Below are 13,901 nucleotides of genomic sequence, written 5' to 3'. Positions count from 1 at the left end.
AAAATCAAGAAACAACTATTAATTTTCCCCTGTGTTGGGAATGACTTTGGAGTTTTGAGAGAAAAGAGGTAGAAGTTGTCCCACATCGGAAGATTTAGGCTTGGCAAGTGGGTATATATATAAATACTTGTAATGAAGCTTCCAAAGTATGGTGGTGGTGGAAGTATAACCCTTACCACATGCACACGCTGCTGTTGTTCGTCGGGTCAGTAGGTGTGAGTAACCACACTTGTGCAAAAAAGAAATAACTTTTTACTACTTATTCTATTAAATTTTTATCAAAACGATTACCGTTTTTATTTACCCAAATAAAGTTAATTGGAATTAATTCCATAACGTTGTTTCTTCCTCTTTTAAAAAAAATTGAGCAGCTTGTAATATACAGATTCCTATCAATTCTGATCCGTTCTCCGACGAGTGCACGTCAAAGTTCGAGTGTTGTGTGAACCATGGGAAGAAACTAACTTCTTGCAATATAGTATCAAGGTCGCGTTGTTCTTGCTTTCAAGGAAATGGCTTCATCCACGACATAACAATCTTCATCTAGATTAACAAGTTGAAAGCAAGAATCCTTCTTTTACTCATCCAACGTTTTAGATGTCGATCAAGAATGGTAAGGTTCTTTAAGATCTATTGAATTGGAGCCTCTCGACGGATCCAATTATTATCGCTGGTCTTAGAAACTTCTTATATTTTTCGAGCAATTGGAAGTTGATTCCATCCTCATCAGCAAAAAATCTGATGAAGGTAAGCCTGTGTAGAGACTGATCCAGATAGCTCTAAAGTCACAGATCTGTAGAATCCAGCCAGTCCAAAACTGAACCTATTGCAGATCCAGGAAATTTTGAGAAAGATAACTAGATAATTCGTGGCCATTTACTCAATCATATGACGGACTCGTCATTCGATCTGTTCATGGTCCAAAAATCAGCAAAGGTTATATGGAACACTTTTGAATCCAGATATAGAGGAGATTGTTGGGGTTGATGCCCTAAATCTCATGAGTTTTGTAGTTTGTAATTGTAATGTATAAATAATTTATTTATCCAATAAAATAAGAATTTTTTTATTTGACATTTAGTAGCATTAACCCACAAAACCGATAAACTATGATCCAGTTATCTTCTATAACTTAAACATGTATATGGAGACATATAGGTAGATCATGTTTAAGAGATAATCTAAATGATCTATAGTAAATGAACAAGTTTGGGTACCTCATCCTGGTGACACTGCAAACATGAGCCGATTTGTAGTTGTTATAATTATTGTAAAGTGCTACAAATAATCTGATCCTGATTATTCATATGGAGACATGTGAGCGGGGGTGTTCTGTACAAAAAGTTTGTATAAGACTAGACCAAGAAATGAATAGTCTCGCTATGTAACATCATTGATAGAAGAGACTTACATTTCATCAGGATGACTATATGTGACTTGACCTGAATCTTAAGTGAGTTGTGAACTTCTGCCTATGAAGGCAGTCCTTTAATTTGCATAGGTGAGAGTGGCCTGTATCTTTGACTTAATATGCCTTCTATTTTGAGGATTCATCTGATTGGAAGCTGGGAATGTAGCTTCACAAGAAGGAATTCACTCATTCTCTATTATTAGAGTAAGTAGAGAAATTACTCCCTTAAGGGTTGATTCTAGGGCTTGAACAATGTGGTGCCACACCATATCCTAGCCCAAGAGGGGTATGGTCATAGTTGGACTATGGCTTATTGTTCATTAGAGGAATCAATGGTACTTAAGAAGTTAGATGTAACTATAGGGGCAAAACGGTAATTTTGGCAGACTTATACTTATGAGCAATTTGTGAAAGGTTAATGCACCATTGATTGGTTATATCCAATGACACATAAATATATCTGTAGTGCGAAAAATGCAACTGTCGGTCTTTAGCAAAGTGACTGGCAGTTAATAGAAGTCGGTTAATTTAATTAAAGAGTTTAATTAATTAACCAAATACCATTGGAGTTTCAATCTATAGGTCCATAAGGTCTCCTTGGTAGCTCAACTAGGATTATTGAGAATCAAATTAATTTTGGATTCATTTGAATTGTTCAAATTAATTATTTTGGACTATTGCTAGTACCTTCGACATCAAAAGAGTCATTTAAGCCACATCATCACCGGTTACGGAAAAATGAAGATTTTCTTGATTACTAATCACAAAGGAAGATACATTTGATCTAACATTTTACAAACACCTTATAACCAACTCAAACTCAATGAAATTTATCCCACTAATTCTATATATTTCCTATAAAAATTCCTCATATGTTATTCTGACGTCTACAATTAGACCTTTCAATTGACCCCCTACATATTCTTTCTCATTCTCCTTCCATTTTCCCCCAAAACAAACAAATATATGAGGCATCTTAAAAGGATTCATATATATGTACAAAAATGTTACTAAAATCATACATTGGGGAGAATACATAATCTCGATGAAAAATATCAATATCTCGCTCGAGAGTTTAAATCCTAATATAAATCTCGGGATAAATATAATAAATCTCGACTGAGATGATTGAATTGCTACCAAGATTACGTAATGACAACAAAAACAGTAATTATTGGGCTCAACAACATGCAAATAACAATTCAAACACATTTATAAAGACAATATTGTTATATATACCTTTTTTTTTTTTTTTTTGCAAAGAGATGGCCGTGAGAGTTTCAGGACTTCCAAACACTTGTGAAATTTTTTTTTAGAACCAATAATTGTAGAGCATGCCAATTGTTGGGTTTCTCAAACAGTGATATTATAATAATATAGTATTATTATTACAGAGGGCATATTCGTAAAATTACTTTTTGATTAATGATTATGTACACATGGACAACTATCAAAATTTTAACTCAATCTCGGGGCCGATCTCGTCTGAGAAGACCTGAGATGAACTCTTTTAACAAGTTTTTAAAAAGCGTGCTATTTTTATAATGTAAAAATTAGAAAGGACTATTTTGGACAATTTTCCTATTAACTTCATACTTATTAACTCTATCGGGCCAAACAGGTCGTTAGGGTTAATCATAATGATTTCCATAACTTAACCTAATCAATGTTTGACAAAATGAAATTGAGCCCTCCAAGAAATTCCTTCTATATCACTCTCAGTTTTTCCTTTTAAAAACCTTCGAAAGTCAAAGGGAAATTTGTATGGATGACCCATTTTTTGGGCCCAAAATGTCAAATGACTCATTTTTAAAAAATAATGTCAATTGACCCTCTGCTGACATCATCACCATAACAAATTACATAAATTACCCTAACAAGTGCCTCACGTTATACGTCTCACTCTCGCTTTAAATTTTCTAGTTTGATGTGATTGCTCGTCAGTGTATGATTGATTTGACAATTTTCAAGATCGAAGCCTCAAATCAATAATATCTAAACACAATACAGGGGTGATTTCTTTAAACTCTAAACCCCATTTCAATAGTGATTACTTCCCTGGTTTTCGACAATATTTTGTTGAATGGAGTTTTTTCGAACGGGGATTTCCAAGACGAGGCTTTTTCAGAATAGAACAGGTTTTTCAGAACGGTATTTCATTATTTTGAGTCTGTTTCATTATTTTTGCTGTGTTATTTCTGGAAAGGTGTGAATTGAGCATTACGAAATTTTGTATTGGAAGAGATAGAACGAGAGTGAGAGAGAGCAAGAGTAAGAGAGAATGCGAGATTAAGAGAGAGAGCGAGATTAAAAGAGATAGAAAGATTAAGAGAGAGAGCGAGATTAAAAGAGATAGCAAGATTAAGAGAGAGAGCGAGATTAAGATAGAGCGAGAGCACACTTCAATTGCTTGTACAACTTAATGATAAATATTCTCTTTCTTTGTAGAATGATACTTATTCGATATGAAGGTGATTGGGATGTGAATGAAAGTTCATATATTGGGGGCGAGTTAACATGAATCATTGTTCATGTTACATTAAAGTATGAAGAACTTAAATATCACATGTACAGGGTTACAAATGTCAGTTCTTCAGAGTTTGATCTTATAATGAGAGTTAAATATAAGCTTGAATATGAAGCCCTTCCACAATACATAATGAATGATGATAATGTTCGCTTCCTTCTTTTCCGAGAAGAGCTTAGTAGACTTCAGTTATTTGTCATGCTAAAATCGAGTTAGGACGAAAATATTAGAATAGGGTTTGGAAATGTGAGTTATGATGATACGACTGTGGACAGACAATTCAAGGAATCATATGAGTATCATAGGGAAGAGGATGATATTCCATTGTCTACCAACACTGTACCATCAACATTATAACTAGACAACGACCACACTAATCCAACAGGATTGAATTTAATGAACTATGGTGATACAGAATTGGGCGGTACTTCAATTGTTGGTAATGAGAGATCATCTAGACTTGATTATATGGATTGTGGTCATCCAAAGCAACGTTGTGGTTCTTCAGTGGATAGCAATAAGCAAGCAACAAGATTGAATGAAATGGATCGTGATCATAGAAATGTGCGTTATTCTACAGCAGCTTCAGTAGTTCCACCATTTGTGTCTTCAAGTCATAGGGGAGAGTTGATTATGCCTGGTACCTCTTCATCTGGGACAAACGTTGAAGTTGGTAAACTTTTTTTTGAGTAAAAAGGACTTGAAAATGTGATTATCTATTTTGTTATTTTGTTCATCAACAAAAATTTTCAATTTAGGGTTAGAAAGTCAACCAAATCTTTATTCACTGTCAAATGTATTGGGGAGACTTGTAAGTGGAACCTTCGCACAGTGAAAATGGAAGGGCCTGATATATTCAAGATCACAAAGTACTCACATTCGCACACATGTTCCATCGGAATTCTGAATCACGACAATAGACAAGCAACTACTACAGTTATTGGTCAGTTGACTAAAGATAAGTTTACAGGCATAGGACGTATTTATAAACCTTGTCATATTGATGCGTTGTGAATGTGATGAAATAATGGTATGAAATTGCGGTGGTGAACTATGCGTTGCATATGCAAGTTTTCCTAGTAAAATCCAAGTGTAAACCTTACTAAGTTTCCTGGTAAGTCTAGGGTCGAACACAGGGACTACTGAGTTACTTATGCGACGGTAAATTTTGATTCCTTTGCGGTGACAAAAACAATAAGTTGGTTGGTATGTTGTTTAAAGTATAAATCCTATGCAGCGGAATTGAGTAAAGAGTTAATGACAGCAAAAGTTACAATGAGTATGCGGGGAACGAATTAAGAAGAAATTTAACTAACACTTCCTAAGATTGCGTTCAAGTTATGCGATCATGCTACACTCATACAACAATATGTCATCTCTCAATGCAAATGCCATAGTTCCTAATTCTAGGACGCATGCGATGTATACGATAATGTCGATAGGAATTATGTCTAAGCCTCTATTATTGTCTATGCGATGATGAATGATACACACATACACAAGGTGACCGCATACTATACTATCCTATCTCTAGGGTGCATGTGATGCATAATAGCAAATAGAACTTATCTCTAAGTTTCTATCTCTTGTTTATGCGGTTCTAATTTGACTCTCTCAAGCCTAGATTCTAACCTGACTCTCTCAAGCCTAGGTTCTTTCTTTAGACTACTCTCTCAAGTATCTCTAAAGGGTGAAGGACGCATACATAAGACAAGATAATTGCATAAAATGAAGATCTTAGGTCATGCTAGCGAAGTGCTTCTCAACCCATTCAGAAATTTAGCTACTCATACGCAATGTGAAGAGATTGAATGGATGTAGAGGTGCAAATTCCATTCTATAAATAAAATCAGAATACAAACGAAAATGGAAAGTAGGGACAGGAAGCCCAGTAGCAATGTCTTGCTTTTCGAGGCTTTTACACTATGTTTTACTCTACTCTGCCCAAAAGAGTGTTCTTGCTTTCGCAAGTGTCGGCCCTCTCTCCATTTGCAGCACCTCCCAACAGTCTTGCGAGCTACCCAGGAGTGATCTCTCGGCGTCTTCTGCTCTTCGATCGCCTCCGCCTTCTAAGTATAAGAATTACATACTGACGGCTATCTATGATCTATCTTCTATGTTTATGGCGAATTGTGTATATTTAGAACTAGAACTATTTTTTGAATTAACTCCTTTAACGAAGGTGTCCTTCGGTATTTATAGAGCTCAAGGTGAAGAAGCTTTAATCTCAAATGATTGCAATGATGGGAGGTCATTAAATCTCTATCTGATGCGCTAATTAATGGTCACCGAAAAGTTGAATGTACTTGTTATAGTGTGTCATTAACGGCTTGTCAACTAAATTCGAATTCGATCGTCGTCAGCTTTCTATCCCATTATGATTTATTATGCTTTCACCTTGATGCACCGTCCTTATGCGGTCACCTTCTTGAGCAAATTTTCGTGAGCGCATACGAGTGCATGACTTTGAGGTCGTAATCTTCTAATGCGCTCGGGCATCGAATTCCTTGGATCGCAATTTGCTTTTCGCCAACGCATTTTCCTGCACAAAATAAGTAAATTAGTTGCTTTAATGCGATGGGCGCATGCGATCACAATATTCTCAACTTAATGCTTTTGGACACGATTTTGTATATTTTTATCTTCGCATTCCCACATTGTTTTATATCTTTACGTTGTAATAATCGTGCATTTCTGCCCGTTATCACATATCGTTGAGGATATGAGGAGAGATTATGGCGTGAATATAAGTTAGGATAAAGCGTGGCTTGAAAGGGAAGTCGCATATGATCTCACTACAGGTACTCTAGAATACTCATACTCCATACTACATGTTTGAGATCGAACTTGAAGATGATGTGCATTTCAAGTATATGTTTATAGTATTAGGGCCTTTTATTAAAGGTTTTTCAAGCTATCGGCCAGTAATAATTGTTGATAGGTCGCACTTGAAAAAAAAGTACAAAGGAACCATGTTGGTTGTAGTTTCTATGGACAGGAACAATTAATTATACCCACTAACATAAGCAATAGTGGACAATGAAATCGATCGATCATGAAAATGGTTTATGTCGAATTTGAAATTCAGTATCGAAGAATTCGATAATTTGGTGTTTGTGTCTGATCGGATGGTATCTATCAGCAATGTTATTCGTACATTTTTGCCTATGGCGTTTCATGGATTATGCACGTGGCACATAGAACAAAATCTTATTACAAACTTTAAGGATAGTACAGTTGTTGGGATATTTAGAGATGCAGCAAGAGCATTTCGCATGACAGAGTTCCAAACAAAATGGGACGAACTCCGTAGTTTTCGAGACGGTGTTGTAACAAAATATCTGGAAGATATCGGTCTTCAAAGATGGGCACGAGTTTACCAAATAGAACGAAGATATGACAACATGACGTTCAATAGTGCAAAGTGTTTCAATTCGTTAACTAAAGAGTATCGGTTATTGCCCATAGTATGCCTTATTGAACATGTTAGAGAAATGCTCCAATCGTGATTCTACAAACGGAAGAATTACTGGACATCTCGAATGACATTACACTCTGACTACTGTGAAACCCGATTGGCAAGTGAGGCCAATAAAGGCAGACGATATCAGGTTGAGCCTATTGATTGTTATTGGGTCCACGTGTGAGATAATCTATTAGACGGTATTGTGAATCTTCACATGAAGGAATGCACGTGTAAGGAATTCGACTCACTTGGTATCCCGTGTTCACATAAAATTGTGGCTGCCAAGGAACGAAAAATACCAATTCAGAGTCTTTGCAGTCAATTTGATACAGTGGACTCTCTAATGACTACGTATGCAGAGCCTATAAATCCACTCGGGCACATATCTGAATGAAAGAGAGCTCCTGGATATGTAGAAAAGACTATCCTTCCTCCAAAGTGAAGGAACTCTTAAACAAGAGTATCCATGAGCGGGTTCAGATCTTTCCCATTTCATTGTGACCGAGTTACCACACACACATTCTAACAAACAAATATGCATTTTAACACTAATTATAGGCATGCTTTAACAATTAAATAACAACTGATTGAGAAAATGTACCAGTTGCAGACTATCTTCACTCAAACTCAATCCAGCAGAAGCAACTCCTCTACGGTCCAAATCACCCAACAATCAGTTGCCTAACAGCATGATCGTCTACACGAACGACAGTGCACGAACAAGAAGCAACCAGGGACGAAACCACCACTTGAAGCCCTTGGTATTCTCAGAGTGAGAATCCAAAGAGTGGACTTTGATGGAATTGGTAGAGAGAGGAGGAAAGGACGATCGTGTAGAACGACAAGTAAGTGGGAGATAGTAGGTGACTATCGTATAGTTGGGTGCTTGTCGCTTAGAGAAAGGTACACGATCATGTAGGTTTTACTAAGTGGTCGTCTAGTAATTAGTAAGCGATCGTTTAGAAAAGCTCGACGTGCTAAGCGATCGTTTAGAGAAGGTGAACGATTGTTTAGTGCGCGGATGTGCGATCGTTTATGTAACATCCCTAATTTCAGGAAAATTTAAGTTAATTAGCTAAAATTATGAGTTTAAATTTCCCTTTCATTTGGAAAATTGGGATTAAATTGAAATAATTGACAAACTTTTATTGGTTAAATTGAATTTAATTGATTAGATATTCGAACTGATTATCTTGAAAATATTGAATTTTGCTTCCCTTCGATGTTGGATTTTAAGGCCAACTTAAAAAAAATTAAAAGAGATAATTAATTTCATGTGGTTTTAAATTGATTCAAATATTTGGAAGGATTTAATTTTTATCAAATTGATGGATCTTATGTCCTTTAATTTTGGTTTTTGAAGCCTAAATTAAGATAATTTGAAAAGTTAATTAATTTATAAATTTAATAGAATCTTTGGAGATTTTGAAGATATTGTGATAAAATATTTTATTTATCTTTTCAAAATTTGAAAAAAAATAAAAGAATTGAGATTTTTTTTTGGAAATTAAATGAGAGTGAAAAGAGACCAAAAATTGGGAGAAAGCAATTCGGTTTTTCAGCGACAACTTCCACAAAATTATCGATTGTTGGAGTTTGAACCGTTGGATCATTGAAAAGAGACCAAACTGCTCAAATTTGGTCAGTTTGTTCGAGACATGCAGAATTTCATTTTGAACAATTGGATCATTGTTTGAAGCTCTGGTTTGTTCGTAATTGCTGCTGAATAAAATCTGTAAAACTAGAAATTCTCCTTCTCTCTCACTCTCGCAAGCCCTCCTCATGCAAGACCCTCATTACCAGCCGCTAACCTAAAAAATTTATATCATCCAATAGCAACACCCGCTGCTTATCTATGGTAGCCATGAGCCGACGTGCCTTCAACCACCACTGCCCGATCTTTGCCAAAATCTTGAGAAAAACCTTGGGTAAGACTTATTTTTCCTTATAATTTGGGAGGTGAAATTCACCCATTTTATTTTGGGTTAAATTAGTAACCTTTCTTTGGTGTGAAACTTAGATTCATAATTTGAAAGTTTTGAGGCATTGACCATCAAGTTAGAGACCATTTTTCGTTTTGCAGAAAATTGGTAAAGATCGGTAAGTTCTGTGTAAGAGCGGTTGAGTTTAGAAGGTTCTCGGTTGCCCATTAAATTTTGGTTTTCTTTTTGGTTGATGCCGATTATATTTGGAATTTAGATCCAAGATTGGAGTACTTCAGAGTGCGCAACGTGCTGTCCAGCGGATTCGAGTTCATTCAGCAAGTAGTTTGGTAAACGTTGTGATCTTTGTTGTTGGTTATATACCACCTATTGATTATTGGACTAAAAGAATGGTTTAATTTTAAGTATTTTGAAGGTTCTAAGTTGTCATCCATTGAGTTTTAAAATCTGCTAAGAGGAGATTTTGGAATCGAAATCCTGCGAGTGTCTGTTGATCAAGTTTCGTTTGGGGGACTCAATTCAGGACTTATTTAGTTAGAGATCATTAGCTTGGATTAATATCTGAATTTGACTTCGAAGTAAGTAATCTTACTACTGGAACTGCCCATGGGCCAGACACTAGATATATGCTAGCATGATGGTTGAATGTTATGGTAGAATGACAGCATGATGAATTGATAGTTAGCATAACCAATGTATGTTCTTGGTTGAGGATCTAAAAGATGTATTCGTGCACATAGATACTTGAATGCTAGCATGAGATGATATTTGATTTCATGAGGTTGTATGTGATCTGTGGATATTGAGGCATGTGTGTATGTTGTAGAGCCATGATGTTGAGGCATATATGTATGTCATAAAACCATATTGTGATAATTATGGTGTCGAGCCTATGATAGTGATTTTACTGATTAGTTAGAATGCCCATCAGTTTGTGTTTCCTTCGGGATTCACCAGTTATTATGTCTCCTTTGGGATTCACCATTTTGTGTTTCCTTCGGGATTCACCAGTTATTGTATTTCCTTCGGGACTCACCAGTTTGTGTTTCCTTCGGGATTCACCAGTTTATGTTTCCTTCAGGATTCATTAGATATTGTGTTTTCTTTGGGATTTATCAGTTTGTGTTTCCTTCAAGATTCACCAGTTTGTGTTTCCTTCGGGATTAACCAGTTATTGTGTCTCCTTCGAGATTCACCAGTTTGTGTGTCCTTTGGGATTCACCAGTTATTGTGTTTCCTTTGAGATTCACCAGTTTGTGTTTCCTTCGGGATTCACTAGATATTGTGTTTTCTTCGAGATTCACCAATTTTTGTTTCCTTCGGGATTCACCAGATATTGTGTTTTCTTCGGGATTCACCAGTTTTTGTTTCCTTTGGGATTCACCATTTTGTGTTTCCTTTAGGATTCACCAGTTATTGTGTTTCCTTCGGGACTCACCAGTTTGTGTTTCCTTTGGGATTCACCAGTTTATGTTTCCTTCAGGATTCACTAGATATTGTGTTTTCTTCGGGAATCATTAGTTTGTGTTTCCTTCGGGATTCACCAAATATTGTGTCTCCTTCGGGATTCACCAGTTTGTGTTTTCTTCGGGATTCACCAGTTATTTTGTTTCTTTTGGGATTCACCAGAGGCAGTGGGTATATTTAGCTACAGTAGGATAGAACTCAGTTTTTCATGTATGTATGTGTCCCATGAGGACTAGGACAATTTATATGTTCCACTAAAGGTAGGCATCTAGAGGACATAGATGCCTAACCTTACTTACTGAGTATTTTACACTCATTCTTTTTCATGTTGTTGTTTCAGGTAAAGGTAGAGATGCACCGGTGATGACATGTAGAAATGCATGTCATCTTAGGCCTTTTACTTAGAATTATGAAGGTTGTTAAGCAGAATATGCGGCAATTGTGCTAGGAATTCATGAGAAAATGAGTTTGCGTCGATCAGCATGTTGAATTTCAGCTAGCCCGTTATTATGCGTTATTATGCGTTCAATGTTCTATTTTTGTAGCTAATAGAGGAAGTGTACGCAAACGCGGAAACCGAACCACTGCATAGATGACCGCATGCAGAGAAACTCTCCATCGCAAAAGCAAACGCATCGATCAACGCATGGTTATTGCGGTAATCAGCCGTATGCGTCCATCGCATGGGAGTTGCGCTCGTCAAGTGATTGCGGTCATCGTGTAGAGTTGCGGTATTAAGCGAATCCGGTCATTGAATAATTACGGCTACGTGATAACGCATACTAATGGGATCAACATAAGGTTGGTGGAATGAACGCATCAACGCATCTACCTCAAGAAAATCCAAAGATGATGTTGACATTTCACCTACCACGCCGTTAGCTGCAGAGGTTCAGAAAAGGACTAACGTGCCAAATGTCAGAATCAAAACAGTCCATTAATGCTGTCAGTGATCCAAGGTCTATAAATAGAAGCCGATGAGCAGAAATTCAATTTATCCAGGGATTATCCTTGCAACCCAGGGTTTTCCCTGCGATCCAGACAAAATGCATGAGAAGACGCTTGAGAGTTCTTCATCTCCTTCATCCATTCCAAGTGACGACCGAAGCCTTCAACCGGAGCTAGATTTGGGGAGAATCAGCTCCACCGCCCATCCATGGCACCACCGGCAGCCTTGACGCACATCCACTGGAAGCAAGTCTTTGCTTTCAGTCGGTCATTTCATTTCCTTTCTTTTCTTATATTGTATTGTATGACATTTTGTGATTAAGGAATTAATACAATTTATTTTCAATGCATTTCTATGTTCCTTCGATTCCATCTCCGTCTTCTTTGCTTAGCATCTTTACTTTCATTGCAACACTTAGTGAGATTGCTTGGGTATCACATACTTAGTCATGTGGATTAGGGATATGAAGCATGTAGCAACCCACTGAGAGGTGTGCGTTGCATGAGTGTATGAGTAACTTTATTTTCTTAATGCGAAGCTACAAAAATGCCTATCTATAGGCTAACGCATTGCTTGTCTATGAGTAAAGTTAGCAACTACCAACTGCCCGGGAGGGTAAGTGGTTGGTCGCATTAAGCAACGTATGCATTGTTCACTAGGGATAGGAACAATCTTAAGTCAGCAAAGTTCATGCGGTTACCTTGTCCTATGAGCGCATCATTCATCATTTAGGCATACTTGGGAGAGTAGTCTAAAACCTGAATCTAAGACTCAGGAGAGCAGATCGGAACGTATAGGCAAGAATGGGGATCTTAAAGATAAGCTCTGTTTGCTTTCACACAGCATATGCACCCTACAGATGGGATATTGCATGCATCCAGGAAGTAAGATATGGTGGTTGTATGTGGTCATCTCGACACTATGCATACCCACCGCGTACGTCCTAGATTTAGGCTTTTAGTGTGTGTAGCACGATCGCATGGCTTGCGTTGACTAAGGCTGCCCTTGTGGTCACTCTTAAGGGTTGCAATGAAATCATCTCCGCATTTTATCTATTTTCCAATTCATTTATTCATGTCAAGAGTTGTTGTATCTCTACTTCTCATGCATATTCTCATTGCGTTGTCTGTTAGATAGGAGTAAGAGTAGGATTAACTTAGCAACCTCTCTTCCATTCTTTTATTTAAACCGTCGCATGCACATTGCCACATTTATTTTGCTACAAGTCCCTGTGTTATACCTCGGTTCACCCAAGAAACTTGCGTTCGTGTTATACTTGGCATGAGCGCAAGAAAACTTGACAGGATGCATGGTCACCGCATACATTTGTTAATGCATAATCATTCAAATGCATGATCATCAACGCATGACTATCAATGCATATCTTAAGAACATGCATCGCATATTACATTCAAGGGATTTTAGTTGTTGAATAATTTGACTTCTAATTTCCCGTCACCAACCGGCGACGGACAAGCGGAATTCGTGATCGGACGTGACCTTCTTTGTGGAACGGTCACAAGTGGGGGTGTCCTATACAAAGAGTTTGTATAAGACCTGACCACGAAGTATTAATGTCTCGTTATATAACACCGTTAATGACAGAGACTTCACTTCACTAGGATGACCATAGGTACATGACCTTAATCATGAGTGAGTTGGGAACTCCTGCCATTGAGGGTGGTCCTTTGATTTGTATGGGTGCGAGTGGCCAAGTCGCCATTTAAACCTACCATTTTGGGGATTCGTCTGATTTGGGAGTTGGGAACTTAGCTATACAAGATGGAATTCACTCCTTCCCCGAGGCAGGGGTAAGTAGATAGATGGCTTCCTTAAGGGCTAATTCTAGGACTTGAATAATGTGGCACCACACATCTTCTCCTGGCCCGAGAGGTGTTCACACATAGTTGGACTATGTTGTATTATTCATTAGAGGAATCAGTGGTACTTAAGAAGTGAGATGTAACTACAGGGGCAAAATGATAAATTGGCCCAACTGTACTTACGAGCATCTGTGAAGGGTCATCATACTCATGATTGGTTATATCCAATGGATACAGAAATATATCTGTGGTAAGAAGAGTTCAGCTGTTGGTCTTTAGTGGAATCATTGACAGTTAACGGATGGTGAATCTTGT

The sequence above is a fragment of the Benincasa hispida genome, chromosome 2 (assembly GCF_027475165.1).
Source record: "Benincasa hispida cultivar pf3 chromosome 2, pf3_genome.v1.1, whole genome shotgun sequence".
NCBI lineage: Eukaryota > Viridiplantae > Streptophyta > Magnoliopsida > Cucurbitales > Cucurbitaceae > Benincasa > Benincasa hispida.
The sequence above is the reverse complement of the archived record's forward strand: the minus strand, read 5'-3'. Positions refer to the sequence as shown.